We start from the raw sequence: 19,355 nt of genomic DNA, 5'->3' as shown, positions 1-19,355 counted from the left end.
CCTTTGTAAACTATATGTTGGATTAAAGTCACAGTATTTCAGAGTAGAACTTGGCTCTCTGTAATGCAAGTGCCTCTTGAGATTTCCTGCTGTTCATGGTTCGGGAGGCATAAATATCCAGACGGTTCCCTTTAAGAAGCCTTATTCCATAGAATAAGGGCTGCACAGGAGACAATCGATTTCTCCCACTGCTTTGGTTGGCCCCAGAAATCAAATGATTACCAAATGACAGGTCACATGACCATGCTGCTACATCTAACTAGACCTTGCACAGCCCTTAGCCAGAGCACACTGTGAATGTTATGCAGATTTGTTCACATCATCACCTCGGCTAAGTCATAGCCTTTATCTTCAAGTTTGTGCTTTAGTGAGCTCTGTTATAGTTCCTATAGTTATGTAATCTGAATGATTTCAATTGAGCATCATACATTAGTGCAGTTTGTGTATTTCTCTATGGAGTGTTGTATGTAAATTTCCATTGGCTGCAGAAGTCAGGTGGGAGATCTGGAGGACTTGAGAACATAGAGAGCTACAAGCTGGAGGGCAATTGCAGTGGTACTGAGCCTTAAGAGAGACTGCATTACTGGGAGAGAGCTGCCAAAGGAGTGAAGAGTCAGCTCAGGGAGCCATGTAAGCCGTGTCCTGCAGAATCTGTACTTGTTAGAGAGGGACAGTTGCACAAGAAATAAGGCAGTTGGTGTTTGAGAAGCGTAGTTGCTGATCTTTGTGATTTATTAAAGATTGTAACCATATCCCACTCACAGAGAGTTAAGCATGCTTTTAGTTAGTCAGTTGGGTTATCAAACATTTCTGAATAATCGCATATTAACAGAAGCTTCTACTGCCAACTTCATCTCCAACTCCTGGCATCCTTACTCACAACAGAGTGAATGCTTGAGCCAGGCAAAGGAGACAGGTTAGGCTATGCGAGACACTGTGGGCTCTAGGTCGTCAGGTCCTGCATAAGTGCATTGCTAAAGCACCTACTCTCGGCTCCAACAGTGGCAGGACATGCATGGCCAACTAAGGAGGGGGTCCAACATTAATTGCAAGTAGGCCTCCTATTTCTCATTTGGAATACAGATGGGCATTGTATTACGCATTGGGAGCTACAGTGGTGGGGTCCTATTCATTGGGGCCACAGAGGGGGACCCTGTCACTCACTGGGACCACAAAGAGGTCGTATTGCTTATTATGGCCACAGAGGAGGCCTATTACTAATTGGGGCCACATTGGGGGTCCTATTATTTATTAGAGCCACAGAGGGGGTCTTATTATAAATTGAGTCTGCAGAGGAGATCTTATTACTATGTGGGTCACAGCAAGTGCACTATTACTATATAGGGCCACAGCAAGCGTTAGGTCCTGCACATGTGTATTGGTAAAGCACTTATCCACAGCTCTAACAGCAGCCAAACTAGTGGTGGGATGGACCAGGGGAGCGGAGGTAGAACGGCTGGACATTTAACTGTGGGAGCCAGCCGATCCTAAACATTTGCTTGGGGCCCATACTTCCCTGCCCCCTGACCCAGCCCAACTATTTATAGGCTTTATTTATTAATACCAGGCATGTTCCATCACGCCAGCGTGCGCTACAACTGACAGTGCTTCCAACTGATAATATATACAGGCTGACTTGAAAACTGCTGCTGAAATTGATTCCTGACACTGTTCTCATCTTTCACGTTAGGTGAACATCTTTGCAGACCCTTCTGGTAGCACTGGGGTTAAGGGCAAGTAAAGCATTTCCTTCTATTGTCAACCAAACTGAGCCATAGATCCCTCCTGTATGGGTCCTCCCCTTCCCTCCTCTCCTCTCACTCTCAGTTCTTGTGGCTGCTGCTACTCTCACTCTCTCCGACTTCATAGAGTGGATCTTGTGATGTTTCAAAGGAACTTTGCTGCAGAACAACATCCTCTCACTATGGTTTCCCAGCTGAAGGAATTGCCGGCATAGACACACACCACTGGTGAGTCTCTCCATGCCTTCTATACATGTCCAGCACTCTTATCTTTTTCTGTTACATTATATCCAAGCGCTCTGAATTCAATTTCCCCCTCTTGACTCATTTCCAGTTATATTTGTTGTGTTCTTGCAGAAGCCAAAAAATCTTTGTCCAACAGCCAAATTCTGCAGAAGAGAAATGACACTCCACTCCCTTTTACCCAAACTATAAATACAATCCATATCAGGGAGTTTATCATATCCAAAAGTTTGTATAATGTGCTTATCAGTTCTACACAGTCCCTGCTCCTCTGCAGTGCAGTGGATATATTCCCATTACACAACAGAAAAGGTTCATTTAGTTCAGATTCTTCAGCTAAGAGGCTTTTCTGCAAGGAATTTGTTTATCTTCTTGTAAAATAATCTTAAACCTGCAAATGCTTTCTAGGAAAACCAGGCAGTGGAATTTCTTTAATGACTACTTGGTAAAAGCAGAATCCGCTAAAGCTAAATTTAGGGGATGACGTTTCTGAGGATTATCTTGGGTGTATGCAAGATGATGTTTTTAAATATAATAAACCAGAGTGATAACATTATGATAATATTGCACAAGACCCCCTATGAGAAATGGAAAGGTGATACATACACTTATGTATTGCAACTGTCATGTTACAATGTTGCAAAGTTTCAAAAACAAGTAAACATTTTGTGTATTGTCAGAATATGGTCAAGTGGTCCATGCAGAATTTGTATCAAAGTGATGGATATCATATAGTCACAATATTTAAAGTTGTTGCAGGTTTGATTTGCCAATGTACTAGAGCTGAGCTGAATGTGTTGAGGTTTAACTATTTGTGGTTTTCTATAGGATTACTCTGCTTATTAGTGTATCTGAATGAGTTATCATAATGCAAAAAAAAAGAGAATAAGGCTGCTTTCAGGCGAGCGTATTGTAAGATGCCCTTAATACGGAACCGTATTGCGAACATCTTGCGAACCGTATGTCATCAGTGTTTGATCTATTTTTGCCTATTTGTATATTTTGCATTCTACTGGAAACATATGGATCATAACAGTAAAGTGACTCAATGACTTCCGCTACATTTGGACAACTTCACCATCTTGATGTAAAAAGTCGAATATACTGCTTTTAAGTACTATTGAAAACGTTATTGCAGCCCCTTTGATGGATGACTAAACCTCCAGCATGCTGTAAATTACTGCTCTACATTCCTATGAACAGATCGAGGTTTAACAACATATTCCGAAGTGTTGTACAAAGAATCCCCTCGCTCCAGTCCCCTATGCAGCTCACAATCTAGTTGATCTATCCAAAGTCTGCAGTGTACTGAATAACCCTGGTCATGATTATTTAGGTATTCCATGTATAATAAGATATATATGTAGCTGAGATGTGTAAAAGTCACAGACCTGAATGTATCAGGTCACCTTATACTAGGCGCACTTGTGTTAAAAAAATGTCTGCTATGTCCGCAAAAAAAAAAGGACTTTTTTTTTATACATGTGGCTTCTGTATTCAATCCATATTTGGTCCATGTATCTTTTTTTTCTGTATGCCATGTGTTTTTCACTTCCGCAAAATAAACTGAAGTCCGATTCTTTTTTCCACATATTAAAAAAGAAAAAAGAAAAACGGACCGCACATGGATGGCATTTGTGTGCTGTCTATTTTTTTCCTCTCTCCATTGACTTGAATGTGCAGGACTCATCCGTAAAATAGACAAGGATAGTGCATGTGATGAGTTTTTTCAAACACTTGGTAGTGTGCTGCAGCATGTAATAATATGGGTCTGTATGCTGTCCATGTGTAGTCCGAATTTTCAATGGACTACATTACATGAAAAAAAAAACATGTGAGAGATCATAGTTGCAGTCTATGGAAAACCACTTATAGAGGCATGATGATACCAGTACATATTGTCATATCATGGTATGTCATTAAGGGCGGTTTCAGGCGGCCGTATGTGCAACTACGCTCGCCCTATGGAGCGAACTTGTGCATGAATGTCTTTTTTTTTTCCTCTGGCCATTGAAACTCAGAGTTTGAAAAAAGCGCATGAAGATAGGTCCTGCCCTATCTTTTCTTGGGTGTGCTATTCACGCTCAAGAAAAAAAGCTAGTTAAAACAAAACCCTTGAAATCAATGGTTTAGTTTTGTCCCGTTATGCGGCCGTGACTAAAACACGTTCATCTGTTTAAGCCCTAACTGTGGTTTTATATAGGGCTGTAGGTGAGCCTACTGCATTATTTTAAACTTAGTGGGTTATTGCACTGCACAAGTACCATTAGGCAACTAATATAGCTCTGCTCCATTTGTATGAAGCCACCTACTTGATGTAAAATGTATCCACTACACTGTATGTATTTGAAGACAATATTTCAGCCTCTGAGTACGGTTGCCTGTCCACGGGCGAGTTTTCATTGCGTTCGCCGCGGCGATAATCCGGCTGCGGGGAACGCAGTGAAAGCTCTCCATAGCAACGCTATGAAGAGCGCTTCCCCCCCTGTCCACAAGCGGAGAATCATTGTGGCAAATTGCAGCATGCCACAGGCATTGCGGTATCCTGCGGCGGATCTCCGCCGTGGGAGCCGCCGCCCGGGAGCAGGAGGCAGCAAACGGATCTCCGCCGGTCAGCCTATGTGACAGATAGGCTGACCACAGAGAATCGCAGCAAATTGCAGCCGCGAGCAGAGAATCGCAATGCTATGGAAAGCTTTCACTGCGTTCCCCGCAGCCAGATTATCGCTGCAGGGAATGCAATGAAAACCCGCCCGTGGACAGGCAGCCAATGGCTAAACCACTACCATGCTTTAATGATTGGTCTACTCTGCCTTGAAAGAATGGTGCTTGTTATGAGTAGAGCCTGAATATAATGTATTACCTGTTACCTACACATTCCACAGAATTCTCACGATTGTGATATCATGATGTATCATCATGATCTGCAGTTTTAGGTGGGACTACAGGTAAACCTACTGCTTAAGTAATGGAATTTGAGAATTAGACCAGTTTCACATACCTCATAAATGCTGTGGAATTGCTGCAGCCTATAGGGTGCATTCTCACATTGCTGATTTGCTGCAGATTACATTGCAGATTTTGATGCAGATCTCCAGCAGATTTCACCCTTTTAATTGAATTCAAATTGAAGGGTTGAAATCTGCTGCAGATCTATGGAAAATTTTAAAGCAAATCAGCAACCTATAAACTCATATTCAGGCCCGGGCGGACATGAATTGTGGAATCCGTGTGGGGCATCCGTGCGGATGATCTGCAGTTCAAGCCGCCCATAGGGAAACATGGACATCTGCAACTGAATTAAAGAATGCGGATTTGATTTGTGGACCTTTGTGTGTTGAAATCATATTGCAGCATCCTCCATTTAAGTATGGTTCCCGCATGGACGGCTTCCATTGAAGTCAATGGCAGCCGATTGACATTGCGGATGGGCAGTGGATTCCACGGGAAAGTAGGAATTAAAAAAACTCTACTGTGCATTTCCGCACACATCCGCAGTAGAGAAAAAGAACCGAATGGGTGCGCAGGGTCGGACTCTGCTGCGGGCTTCTGCAAGGGTGGTTAAAACCCACAGTAGATCCGCAACAAAAAATGACGCAAAATCCGCATCAATTAGGTGCAAATAAGGCCGCCGCATTTTCAAGAGTTATTACTTCAAAGCGTTAAATGGCAAATGCTTAGTTTTCTGAAATAAGTTTGGTGGCTTACACAGTAGTTTATAAAGTTGTCTATAGAAGATGCTGATGCAGTGGATGCCATCTGCAGCTCTCTGACTTCTGCCTGGTTAGGACTTGTCTTCAGACTCTTTAATATGATTTTTTTTTAAGAAGATTCAAAGCAGTTTTTCTGGAACAAATCAAAAGAGAAGCTGGGAAGTTGGGTGAGGTAATTAAGGTTTGTTTGTGGAAATGTCTTGCTAGCCCTCTGGCATTAGACGCATGAGAGAGTCATAACCCAGGACTGTGGCTCTCAAGCATCTCTGACTCATTTTTGCTGAGGAAGCAGACAATACTTATGTCAGCGAGGCGGAGTCTGGAATAAAAACGCTGGTACAATCCACGGTCTATTTTTCATTTTAATATCGGAAACACAGGTCTCACTGTCTGTGATCTCAATGACCAATGTTACCGGGGTCTGTAATGCAGAAGATGTCCAATGATGTCATCGTTATAGTGCAGGCAGCAGACGTTAGTAGAAAAACCGATGACTGTTTTCTGTGCATCTGGCTCACATACAAACACATAGCCAAGAGAACTTTTTAGACTGTTTCCAAACTTTATATTGATGAGGGCTGATTTGGTTTATTAACCCCATTTAGAGATAGTACCACTTCCTATAAATTTAATGCATGCATACAATAGTATGAGAAACAGGTTTCCTCCTGTTGTTGCGCAACAGACTTCCCAATAGACTTAAAGTTTATGAACAAGTTGAGTTTGATTGTTAATTTGTTGCTGCTGTCATAAAAAAACATAAGCATGTTATTGTCAATTTAACTAAAGAGTTGGGGCGTTTTCCTGTAAGACAGGCGGGAGGAGATCTATAAAAGGGAAGTAGGTATACAGCGATGTTGTAGTTCATGATGTAGAAGAAAGTGTGCGAACAGCTTCAGATCCTCTACACCGGTTGCTGGCCAGCAGGACTACCGGGTTATGCAGAACAATGAGGCACCAGAGCTTCCACAAAGGCAGATACTCTGCACTGGAAACTCTGATTGGAGTACAGAGTTCGCTGGCGTGGACTACGCTGATTATGCCAATCAGGGTTCGCTAGTGAGGACAATGCTTATTAGCTCCTGTCTTGCTGCCTACATTCATTGGACCAACGCTGGTGAGAGTGGACTTTGCCTTGTTCTGTTCCTTTAATTAAAGGGAATTTGTAAGCGGACTTTGGTGTTATGTGGGCATGGCCCATTACAAGTCTTCTACATGTCCCGTACGTGGGGAATGTGTGACCCGAAGCCCTTGTCATGGCTCACCCACTATTTTACTATCCCAACCTGTGGAGCTGCACAATCTTGGATGCCCCTGTGCCTCGTCTCTCCGCTCTGCTCATCCCTGAACTGACTTTTAGTTGATAAGAAACATAGGCAATGATATAATTTGAGCAGTCGTAATGATAATGCGTATCCTCAAGGTGATCATTTTGGTGCAAGCTGCTGAAGCACCGTGTGATCTGCTGATGTTAGTAGGAGAAGCTGCAGGTGCCCATATGTGGCTCCTCTAGCAACAATGCAATGGAAATGTAATACTACACATAACACGTTCATAACTAACTACAGCTACATGACATACCTCTGTGCTATACCCTCGCATATACGTTGGTAAAACTGTCTGCCGTAAAGATCCGCCAAACACGCTGAGCGCAGTGAGAACAGATTCTAGAGCCTATGTGGATAGGGTATAGTATCAGAGCAGTGGGGTCTGAGCACTGACACCTCAACTGATCATGAGAAAATATGAGGGCCTTGAGTGTCCCTCAATGAAGGGAAATAAGGAAGATGGAACAATACCTCTGCAGCGCCACCTATTGGAAGGCAGCATTCCCTTAAGTCACTGTTAGACTCTTTATACAAGCCTTAAAGGAATGACTGGTAATTGAAAACGTCATAGCCCTCTCACTAGTCAAGCCAGAAATTTACTGCACACTTATGAGGGGCAAAAACCCTGAAAAAGGCTGTCTGTGTATGGATTCTGGCTTGGTTTTCAATTCCTAATTTTTGTTAGAAGGCTTGTATAAAGAGCCCAACACTGACTTGCAGGAATGCTGCCTTCCAATAGGTGACGCTGCAGAGGTATTGTTCCATCTTCCCTATTTGCTTATATTTCCCAGAGGAGCACTCACCTTCTAGGTGCTCTCCTTAAAGAGAAATGATACCCTTCCTGATTCAGTGATGGTCGTATATGGCAACTACAGCTTCATTCAATTCAATGGGATTGTAGCAGATAGTCAATTACAAGTGCTCAGCTGGAGCAGCAGTGTGCACATATGACTCTCATTCCATTCAATTGTGACCCCAATTCTCATGATTGGTGTAGATCCCAGCACTTGGACCCCCTCCAATCACTTATCCCTGATCCTATGGATATGGTCTCTTCACCAAACAATCCCAATTAAGAAAAGAACTTCCCAAATATCACAATCTGATTTATTTAGAGACATTGAGGAAGAACTATCTGTAATATTGCAAGATGCATAAATGCGTAAGTAGAAGAAAATTGTGCCAACTCTCTCATGCTAAATTAGGCATACCTTGATAAGCATGTCAGACACTTTCCTTTATGCCACCTCATGACTTGCATATATTTCCAATATGGTTAGTAAATTTGGTGCATTTTCCTTTTCACCCTGGCATTTTTTAACCCCTTCAAAAACTTTAAAATTCCGTTAGCAATCGTTGCTTTGCTTCTTCATCAGCTCTGAACATGTAAGGACTGTTTTAAATCTTACATGATCAGTAACATAATTGTGGATGTTTCCATTAAAAACGATGTTTCATTGACTTAATGACCTAAAGTTAAAGCCGCCCGCCACCTGTTTACCTCTGCGTCCTCCACTGCGGGGGGATTAGTCATCGTATAGTGTAGACCATGATTTATTTAATCATAAAAATAGAAAAGTCAAGTATTCTTCTCCTCCGGACAAATCTTTCCCTGAATCTGAGACGCCCCTGAGATTTCTTAACTAGATGCTCCAGTTCCCCATCCACTTCTTTACAGCGATCTATATCATTCAAAGGTTTAATGCAAACCAGATGGGCTTGAGAACGGTAACAAACACTGCAAGGGGTCACAACTTACCTCGAGGCCATGCTGCGCGCATTCTTTATATTCCTTTACATATAATGCACATTACATCTTTCATCTTCACAGAAGCATAGAATTCATGTTTTCTTCAGCTAGTATCTCCCATGGACGAGTGCATACATCAATGTATTCTTCATTGTGGGCAATGGTAAATGTTCATTAGACTCTAGACTCATTTCCGGTTACCTTTTCTACGGGTCCGTTTTACAACCACGCAGTTGAACTTCAATTGATTTAAACTTTTTGCCTTTTTAAGGTCAGCAAATAATAAAGTGTTGTGCGAGATAAAGTGGCTGGAGGAGAACACGGAAAAAATGAAAGCACATGTCCAACTGTGAAGACAATTATAGAGTCTAGATGCTGAATTAATCTACATATAAAGTTGAGTAACTTTGGAAATACTTAGTTTTTGGTGCTGCTTCAGAGGAGTGTATGAGCAAATCTGCTTACCTTAGCGCAATGTATTTGCGCAGTGAACAAGGTTGATTGTGCATGTGTCTGCACATAGAACTGTACTTTTATACGCACGCAGGGCATGTTTATAAAATCCCAAGCTTAATTAGTGGTGAAATTGCCCATTCACATGATTGGGAGCTGCATGTTTTAGCAAAAGTGCTGCTGCTCCAGGAGGAGAGAGAAAGAAATGAAGCAAAACCCTGGGGAAACTCCCTTCTCCATGGGGCTTCTCTTCATCTGGAGGGATGCTGGGGTTCCCCTGCAGGGAATAAGAAGGAATTCCCCAGCAGCACATGCCTGGAATCCCTCACTCCCCACTGCTGGGGAATTCCTTCTTCTCCCCTGCAGGGGAACCCCTTTATCCCTGCTGCTGGGGAATTCCTTCTCCCCTGCAGGGGAACCTCTCTCTCCGCTGTTGGGGAATTTCTTCTTCTCCTCTCCAGGGGAACCCCTCTCTCCCTGCTATGGGTTAATTCCTTCTTCTCCCCTGCGGGGGAACCCTGGCATCTGCGCTGCTGGGGAATTAATCACTCTTTGCCAGCCACCTTGCATAGTTTCCCTTACGAGTCTATGGAGGCTTCTGCGCTTTTCTGCAGTAAGATAGGTTAGGGTTTCATTCACACGGACATATATTGGCCACGCTTTCACGGCCAGCTGATATACGCTATCCGTCTGATGCATTGGTTTACAATCCATCAGTTCAGATGGGCGTATTTCCGCAGCATAAAAATGCCTGGCCAGCCAGGGAAGATAGTTCAGGAACCATCTTCAGGCCAGAATATGGCGGCGACTCCCATAGACTCCTATGGGAGCCTATGCTAGCTGCCGGAGAAGGGAGGTGGGAGGGAATTTAGCAGCATGTCTGCTAAACTCCATCCCCTCCCCTCCTCCTCTCTGGCCCTTGCCAGCTGTTTGCAATGGGAGGGGGTGGGATGGGGTGGGAGCTAGCTGCTAAGCTCCCTCCCATTTCTGGCATCCGACAAAGGGTGGAGAGGGGGCAGGAACGTAGCACACTAGCACCAGCCCCTCCCCGAGAGCCGCCGAGAGGGCGGAAAGGGGGTGGCAGTTTAGCAGAGCTAAACTGTTCCCCCTGCCAGATTGCATTCTGGGCTCGGCATATATGCTCCAGACCCGGGCCGTCTTAACCTGTTCATTTGATTTTTGGTGTGGCCAATACATGGCCGACTGAAAATCGCTACGCTTGTGTGAAAGATCCCTAAGACCTATTCTTTACGCAGCAGGGAATTTTAGTTGCTGTATTCTGCCACATATGTCTTTTGTGGTGCGATTTTATTTTTTTTTTATGTGGCTGCAAATCTTTCATCTGAAGGTTCCATAGGAAACCATTGGTTCTATTAGATGCGATTTTTTGATGCTTGTAACTTTGCTGCAGAAAATCATCGATGTGAAGAAGGCCTAAGCCATAAATGTCCAAACATCACTGAATTCCCACTGACTGGTCTTGGACTTTAAAACACGTAGAAGGAGTCAATATTATATCAATAATGGAAAAGTGGTCAAATTAGCAACTCATTATGTGAAAGCTGGTTTGATACATTTCTTGTGCAGACGCCATGTTGGTTCCCAGTAATGACGTTTTGCTCTACGTCTATTCTTCATACTCATTTAGCTTTAGCACAAGATTAATTGGGATACGATGATTTTAATAATAACTCATTGCAGAAGAACCTCTGATGAATGAGGTTTCTAGAAATGTTTGAAAGACAACCAAGGGCTGATTTAGCGTCTCTAGATGAGTTTTGTCCACAAGTGGTAACAATTAGATTTGTTACAGGAAGACTCAGCAGTGGAGGATACAAGTCTGCTTCATCACACATGGGGAGAAATTACTTCACAATGCTTTTATATTAATGCTGAAGGGATGCACATTAGAAAGTGATTAATTCTGCATGGCTTGCTTACTACAAGGACTAAAAGTCAATGTTGTCCCTAAATCTATATTGCCATAGTCCAAGCAGTCCAAACAATTAGATACTTTCTCCTGGCGCATATACGCTGAGGCCGCAGTGCCGTTGGGCATGGGAAAACAGCTTAGCTGTCTCCCCCTTCCCTCACCGGCTCACCTCTTCTCTTCTTCCCTCCGGCTGTTTGCAATGGGAGGGGGCAGAGCCAAGCTCCTGCCCCTCTCCACCCCTTGTCCGCAACCAGCAATAGGATGGGGCAGAAAGCGGCAGAGCTAAACTTCGCCCCAACCCCTCCCATTGCAAACAGCTGGAGGCGAGGAGAGAGGAGGAGAGAAGGGGGAGGGAGTTTAGCAGTCACGCTGCTACCTCCCACCTCCCTTCTTCGGCAGATGTCATTGGCTCCCATAGGAAAACGGCGGCCGATATACACTCGTGTCAAAGAGCCCTAAGTAGTAGATGGAGTAACTCTAAATGCCGATAGTTTTCCTGGCTCACTATATTATGTTAATATTCATCCAGCTCCATTTCTCTTTATCCCGTCCCAAGGCAGCTATGAAGCTATCATACTATTGTAATCTTTAGGCCTCATTCACACGAGCAATGCGTATTTAGCCAGCCACATCGCAGTCGACAATTACATCAGGGAAGAGTAGCCGCGATCGAGTCCCGAGATTAATTAGCGGTTTTTCGTCCATTCGCATGGGCGTATTGTGAGAAAAATACGCTGCAGCACAGAATTTCGTTGGTCGGCAGAAATCCTCAGAATGATTGAAGCAGAGTGAAAAATGGGCAATCAAAAACTGTTGGCGATTCGATGATTTAACGGTGCGATTTGTTCACTCGCCCAAAAATCACCCATGTAAATGGAATGAAATGGAATAGTCGCAGATACGCTGTGATCTGATGCATTGGATTCCAATATATCAGATCACATGGCCGTATTCCTGAGACGTAAAAGCACCCTGCCAGGCCAAAATAGCGCTAGGCGTTTTTACGTCGGGCCCAAAAGATAGTCCTGGAACTATCTTTTGGGCCGTAATATGTTGGCCGCTGCATGGGCTCCTATGGCAACCCATGGCAGCGGCCGGAGGTGGGAGGGAGTTTAGCATTGTGGCTGCTAAACTCCCCCCATCTGCTCTCCTCCCCACATGCAGGCTCACCTCTGCTCTCCTCCCTGCTTGTTCTTTGTAATGTGAGGCGGTGGGGTGGGAGTGGAGCTAAGCGCTGTCCCGCCTCCTCCCATTGCTGGCTGTGGACAAGGGGCGGGATGTTGGCCCGCCCCTTGTCCATAGCTATCAATGGGTGGAGGCAGGATGGGACTTAGCTCCGCCCCGCCCCCTCGCATTGCAAAGAACGAGCAGGGAGGAGAGCAGAGGTGAGCGTGTGGAGGGAGGGGAAAGGGGCACATATGCACCGGGGCCCATGCCGTGTAAATGGGCGCACAAATGTTAGATTTGTGCACCTGTTCACTAGCTTCTACGCCCCAGATTATAGCGTATATCAGCCGGCCGTGAAAACGGCCCACCTGATCCTCACACTGGCACATGATCAGCGCTGGATGGACGCCAATGGAGACCCTTCTTTGTTGGTGTGTGGATTGATTGGCCAGTTTGGTAGGTGTGTAACCCAGCTGGCCAATCAGCTTTAGCTTGTACACATTAATTTCTTTTCCTCCTCACAGAAGGTATTTTTGGTCAAGTCGGTGGCTTGTTGTCTAGTTGTTCATCTCAGTTCAGAAAATTCTGTTTGGTCATCAACTTAATCTGAAGTGTTGTTACATCTTTTCTCTTGAACATCAGTTGTTCATATACTTGTGCAACATCTAACTTTTCATATACTTTTATAACATTTATTGCAGCCACATTCCCTGTTTCTAACTATGGAAAATCAGGGTCACCCAGTGAGGTTGCCTTCCTCAGGGCGAGTGCTCTACTTTTAGGTAGGGTCTCCACGCATCAGTAGGTTAGAGTTAGATTCCCCATTTCCACACTATTTGGTTTCCTTATATAATACGTTGTGTTATCTGTACTTGTAGATTGTGTGTATTCATCCACTAAGGACATAACATTAAATCTGATCCGGACATGGTGATGGTAATCCATCTTGGACGGACATGGTGATGGTAATCCATCTTGGACGGACATGGTGATGGTAATCCATCTTGGACGTAACAACCTCCTCTTAGTTTGTACATGCATAAGAATAGGTTGATAAAGGACAAAAAGGATGACAGAGCCAGACTTGTATAGTGCACAACCAAAGTAAGCAATTCTGTACACGTCTTGATAAACTGATTAAACCTAGGATATGAGCAGACATATGGCATATACCACCACCTTATTATTGACTTGCCCAATTGTTCTTCCTCTGCTGTCTTCCCTTCTTATCTCTTTAACATTCTAATCTGCTGAGATTTCTAGTAATACCCTATCCTTGTGTATCAGTATCACCTCTTGTCTACCAGACTACAAGTTTAGAAAGAATTGGGAGGATCCAGAAAGACACAAAGGAATCTTTCAAGTATATCCAGGCATTTCATGAGTTACAAGACTGGCAGAGAAGACTAGAGCAGGGGTCATGTTCAGAGCGCAGACAGATAAAAGGACATATGAGACACTAAAAGACAGAAGGTAAAAACCTATTTCATCCATAGCACAAGGGAAATGTCTAAAATGTATCGTAATGTAATATTGTGCATTCTGCTATGAATTAGGCTTATTTCTTACTCCATTCAGGTACTTCTTTACTATACATTGGACTACATCTTCATCAGGACATCTACTGTAGACTGTTCTGGTCTTTGTGTGCACCAACTTTCCAACAACTGTGTCATTGACTGATGGAACATGAACAATGATATATGGTGTATGCGTTATTAGATCTTGTGTCTCCAGTTCTTCATTCTCCCGCAGCAGCGGCTCCCATCATCACTCACATAAAGACTGTAAATACCAAATAGTGGTCTACTGTATGTTAAGGCCTCATAGCTATAAACATCCAGAATATGAATACTGCACATATGGGCTCTGGGATCAGATGGGTGGTATGATACATTAATAAAAAAAAGGGGAAATTATTTAATTAGCAACAAATCGCCATCTACTAATTACTATATTATACAATATATGCAACTACGTTGCACCTCCAGCAGGTTGGGTAAGATAGACTGGTGCAGCTTCCATTGCCTTCCCAATAGTACAGAACTGCCCATTGTCTGACTATCCTGTTCGAATCCATTAGCTACTGTACAGTTAACCTTTAATTTAGGTTCTATTCATATTAGCATCATAAGTTTCATTTATAACAGGCCGATAGATCTGACTTATAGTTGACCCATTTAAATTGGGGTTCGGGTAGCCCTGCACTATTTTTACCATCAAAAATACACAAGCCCCATAATGGAAACCTAGATGGTTAACTTATGGTGCTTTTACATGGAACCGATCCCCGGCAGCTCATCCCAGCAATAATCGTTCCTGTGCGTTTACGCAGCAGTTGTTCATAAGTGAACAGAGGGCCCAGTAATCGCCCCATGTAAAAGGACCTTGAATCTGTACCATGTATACCTGGGCTGACAGTTTCCTACATTGTTCATGCTGGAAATTTTACATGTACTGTATGTCTATATGGCAGGGGGCACTATGCCATTCTGTGCCGCCCCAATCACCTAGACAGAGATTTCTATGTGTTAGTGCTCACATGTAGCTTTCATGTCAGAGTGAAGAGCAGTGGCACATAGCAGGGCGACAGGAACGGACAAGTACTAAGGGTGCCCTGTGTAGCCATGTCTGGGTCCCCTATATATTGGGAGAATAAAGTCTTTTGACCTGTTTGGCACTCCAGAAACGAGTATATGAGTTACAGGCATTATATATGCATGCAGTTCTCTCTATTGTAGTTTATAGGACTTATGAAATGCTAGCCCATTACCTCTGCATCCATCATCTACAATGGAGAGAGCCACGTGCATTTCTCCTCTCCTCTCTGGGGTGCTGATTGGTGGAGGAGGCGACCCCATTCTCCCAATAGGTGGGAGTCCTGGAAGAGGAACTTACTTAGATTTGTTATGGCATATATCTAGGATATACCATAAATGCTTCTGATGGGAATACTCCTGTGGTCCGTGGAAGTGGTTCAATATGGCAACCCCCCCGACCAGGAAAAGTAGTGCACCCCTGCTGTATGAGAAAGATCATTCTGCCAACAGCAGAAACAAACTTTTATCTGCACACATTTATCACTTGGTTCTGATGAGATATACATATTAGGTAGTCATATGCAATGGGACCAGCTTTACCTGCCACAGCTGATGTCAAGCAATACTTTGCCTTATGTATCCATTTGAGTTGATCAATTGCTTGGAAATTTGGAGCTGACTATCTCATAAGTGTAATGCAGATTTGGTGGAAATGCCATAGTGCTCCAACCTAGTCATATAGATCCTGGTGCAGACCTGTCCATATACAGTATGTAAGAGTTGAGTAAGGGGGGTAACCAAGCTGAGACAGACATTATATCATATGTGTTGTTTTAGTTCTGGTATCATCATTAGACCAGCCCTAGAACCCGTATTAGTTATTGTGACTACAAACCCCGAGTTGTGTGTTCAGATTAGTTTTTGCATATCTTTGGGCCAAAAAAAGCTTCTACATATTTTTCTGCTCTTTCGCAGCTATTTGGGAACTCGATTTTTAAACATACCTCAAATGGGTGTATTACAATATAACTTAATTCCACAATCTCTGGCATTTGAGTGATGTTAATGTTCCACTAAATTACATATTGTGCCTAAAAAAATATGAAATCACTAGCACTAAGGCAATGAAAAAGTCAATGCGACAGGAAAACACAGCACACAGTGGTCCTGGTGGTTGAGCTGTGGCTGCATCTCATCCAGCTGTTTCCAGGGGTTTAATTTTGTGCAGCTGGGGTGACCTCACCACTCTCCGAATCCCTGGAGGGCTAGAAAAAGTCATAATCTACCAGCACAGAGCCAGCAGCTCGAAATGCGTAGATGAACATCCAGAAACGTACGCACACATTTCCCAGCCCTTGACACATACCCTAAAAAGTTTCTCCATGCTGTTCGTTACTTTGTAGCAGACTTTACATCTTAACCCATTACTCTTCTATTGCATTACATAAAACATACTTCATTCTTCTACATCCCCTGTGCAGCGTCTCTTTGCCCAACAGTTATACATTAGTTCTCCTTGTTCTTCTGTTTTGCATTTCAATGGCATTATTAAGATATTAATGATAATGCCAATTCAATTAGTCCAGCACCCCTCACTACAAACATACCAGAAGGCTATGATGGCACCGCCTCTGTTACTCACATAACTAAATAGTTATACTTTCTTTGTCCTGCCTCATCTGCTGTCACATATTAATTACATTTATAGGAGGGGCAAACATGGCAATTGCCTTGGGGCCTCCACCAGGAGGTGCTTCAGGGATCTCCACCAGTCCTCTGCATTATTTTGTATTCTATGTTGGTTTTTTTCTAAATGGTTACTGCAGTTTGAGACAACATGTGTCAGTATGATAACCAATGTGATTACTAGCAAAAGTGTAAATCAATTTATTTACCTAAAACAATGTTTTTGTGCTGAAACATGCCTCTAAAGTGTTGCTCTGCCTTTCTTTCTAATTTGCTGTCCACTCCTAATGTCATGAAAAATCTGTCTTCTTATCTTTGTTACTAGAGGTGGAACACAGGAAGAGGAGAAGAGTGATAAGTCCTGCTGCCCATAGAAGTATCAGGACTGGCGGCTCGTGGGTCCCTCCTGCCCTCACCGCCAGTCCTGTCACACGGGCTGCTGCCGAGCAGTACAGGGGAGCCCCGGTCCTCGTAACCTCCCCTGGCCGGCGGGCTCCTCCTCGCCGCCGGGTTGCTAGGGACTCGGTGGGTGTTGCCCTGCGCCGCGTCCTCGGTACCATGGCTACCCGGCATGTGTTTCCTTCTTTGCCTCCTGCAAGGCTGGGGCAGGTTCCCCAGTGCTGCTGGGTGCTCTCAGCTGCTGTCAGACTCCCCGCCCCAATCAGCTGCTGGGGCAGGTGCTCTGACAGCATTTAAACTGCTTGTGCCTGCATTCCAGTGCCAGTGTTAGTTTGGACTTCCTACTACACCAGCGACTTCTTGTTGAGACTCCTGACTTTTGACTCCCTGTTTTTGGACCCGACGTTGCCTTTTGCCTGACCCTCTTGTACCGCGTACCCTCTCGTTGCCGACCCGGATAGTCTGACTCTCCTTGCTGTTGTTTGTTCTAGTGTCTGTCTGTTTGTTAGTCCCGGGGTTCCCCCTCCTTAGTGAGTGTAGGGACCGTCGCCCAGTTTTCGCCCTGGGGCCTAGCCCAGGGGGGCAAGTAGGCAGGGACAGGGGTTGCGGGTATTTGCAGGAACCTCCAGTTTTCCGGACCCCAAGTCCTGACAAGAAGTCTATAGAGAGGGGAGAGTAGGAGAAGGAGGAAAGATACTTATAAATTACAGCTACAGCCTGCAGATTAGAAAAGTGGTGGAAAATGCAGAATGCAATTGATGGAATGGGCAGAAATAATGCTACTTATCATGGACACATACATGGCAGCTTATTCTAAAAAGTTATCTGAAAGTGCAGGTCTACTTTAAGGAGCCTCTGTCTAAAAAATGTAGAGGGACCCCAATCCATTATCTTGTCCAAGGGCCTCCATAATATTGATACAATTCTGTGATTACGTCACCCAAATTGTTTCTCCAGACGGTTGTAGCTCCAGCAGTTAAGGAAATTTTCCAACGCTCTAGGTGCTGTCCTCTTCACTAAACATTTACTGAAACACCATTATTTCTCCAAGTTGCTCATACATTGGAGCACAGTGCTTTACATGCAATAACCTTTCAAACCACTGATAAAGGATTGGTAATTGGAAAGTCATTGTCAAAGATCCGATGGATTTATCCTCCCACTAACACGAGATGCAGGATGGCAATGCCTATTGTAAATGTAAATTTGTACCACTGCACAATCCATAGAATTCAGTGACAAATAATACTTTGATTCTTCAGAAATGAGTGAAATAAAACTATAATTAATTAGTATGAACATGCCTTTAATTCTAGCCAATGACTAGGCTGTAACTAAGAGTCCTTCTACATGGTGCAGCATCCGAGGAGCGGGCCCACGGCCAAGGAGATGGCGGGGTAGATAATGGCCTTTTTGTCATGGTGGTTCAACCATCTCCTCCCCTGGGGGTAGCTCGGGATGCGACCAAGTTACCTCACAGGGAAAAAGTTACTAAGTGTTACCTTGAAGTTCTTTGTCACTCGTGACGCGACTGTTCCGTCCTCTGCGGTGAATCTTGATGATAGTAAATGGCTTAGTCCGCACACAGGGCAACTTTCTGGACAAACCGGGAACAGTCGCTAAGGTCCATTTCTTGTAACTTGTTAATAAAGTCCACTTTACAACAGCAGTTTGGCACAGATACAGCAGGAGTGACAGTGGTGGATTGGTGTTATAGTGAGGATTCTCGGGGTATTCTGGACCATCTACAGTCCCAGTTATCTGTGTGGTCCCACTCCCGGCAACTGTCTCTCACTCTTACTCTCTACCGGTCCACACTCACACTTCCTGTGCCTTCTCTCGCCAAGCAACTGTCCTTTCTCCCGACTCAGTGTTTAGTGGTAACACTGGCATATCTCAGGTAGACTGATTCCAGGCCAAGCAGAAGGGAATCGCTCTGCTTCCTCTATTCTCCACACACAGGCCGATCACTGAAGTGTGGGTGTCAGACTTCTCTCACTTGTAAGAACTAGAAGCAGACTCTCATACTACTGCCTCTTTTGCAGACTTTCATGCATCCACCTTGCAAACACATATATATCACAAGGTCACATGACACACAACATGATACATTTTCAGACGTAACCCAGACATTAACCCATTCAGTGATGCAGAGGTGCAATACACATACCAAATGCACACTACATATAAGACACTGACAAGACAATTAGCATTAGACAGATATATAACATTGCGGAGGGGTCCAACTAACTCTGGGCCACTACAATGGCATGATTGTCGGGTGCTTTAGCGCCGGACAGTCGTCCCTACAATTATCATTCCTGTGCTTTCACATAGGAGCAATGGTAGCTTGGGAAATGGAGGTGGAGCGGGCCGGAGATTGCTACCAGCTGGCCTGCCT

At 44.1% G+C, this 19,355-nt stretch overlaps 1 protein-coding gene across 2 annotated transcripts in view; it reads left to right on the top strand.

The window, feature by feature from the left end:
- Positions 1–1,841: 1,841 nt before the first annotated feature.
- Positions 1,842–19,355, top strand: part of HDAC7 (histone deacetylase 7) — a 302,233-nt gene continuing 284,719 nt past the window's right edge. For both annotated transcript variants that reach the window (XM_066584326.1, XM_066584324.1), the window contains exon 1: positions 1,842–1,970. The gene's annotated coding sequence lies outside the window, so the exon portion shown is untranslated. The remainder of the gene's footprint in view (positions 1,971–19,355) is intronic.

The sequence above is a fragment of the Eleutherodactylus coqui genome, chromosome 1, assembly GCF_035609145.1.
Source record: "Eleutherodactylus coqui strain aEleCoq1 chromosome 1, aEleCoq1.hap1, whole genome shotgun sequence".
Taxonomy (NCBI): domain Eukaryota; kingdom Metazoa; phylum Chordata; class Amphibia; order Anura; family Eleutherodactylidae; genus Eleutherodactylus; species Eleutherodactylus coqui.
The sequence above is the reverse complement of the archived record's forward strand: the minus strand, read 5'-3'. Positions and strand labels throughout refer to the sequence as shown.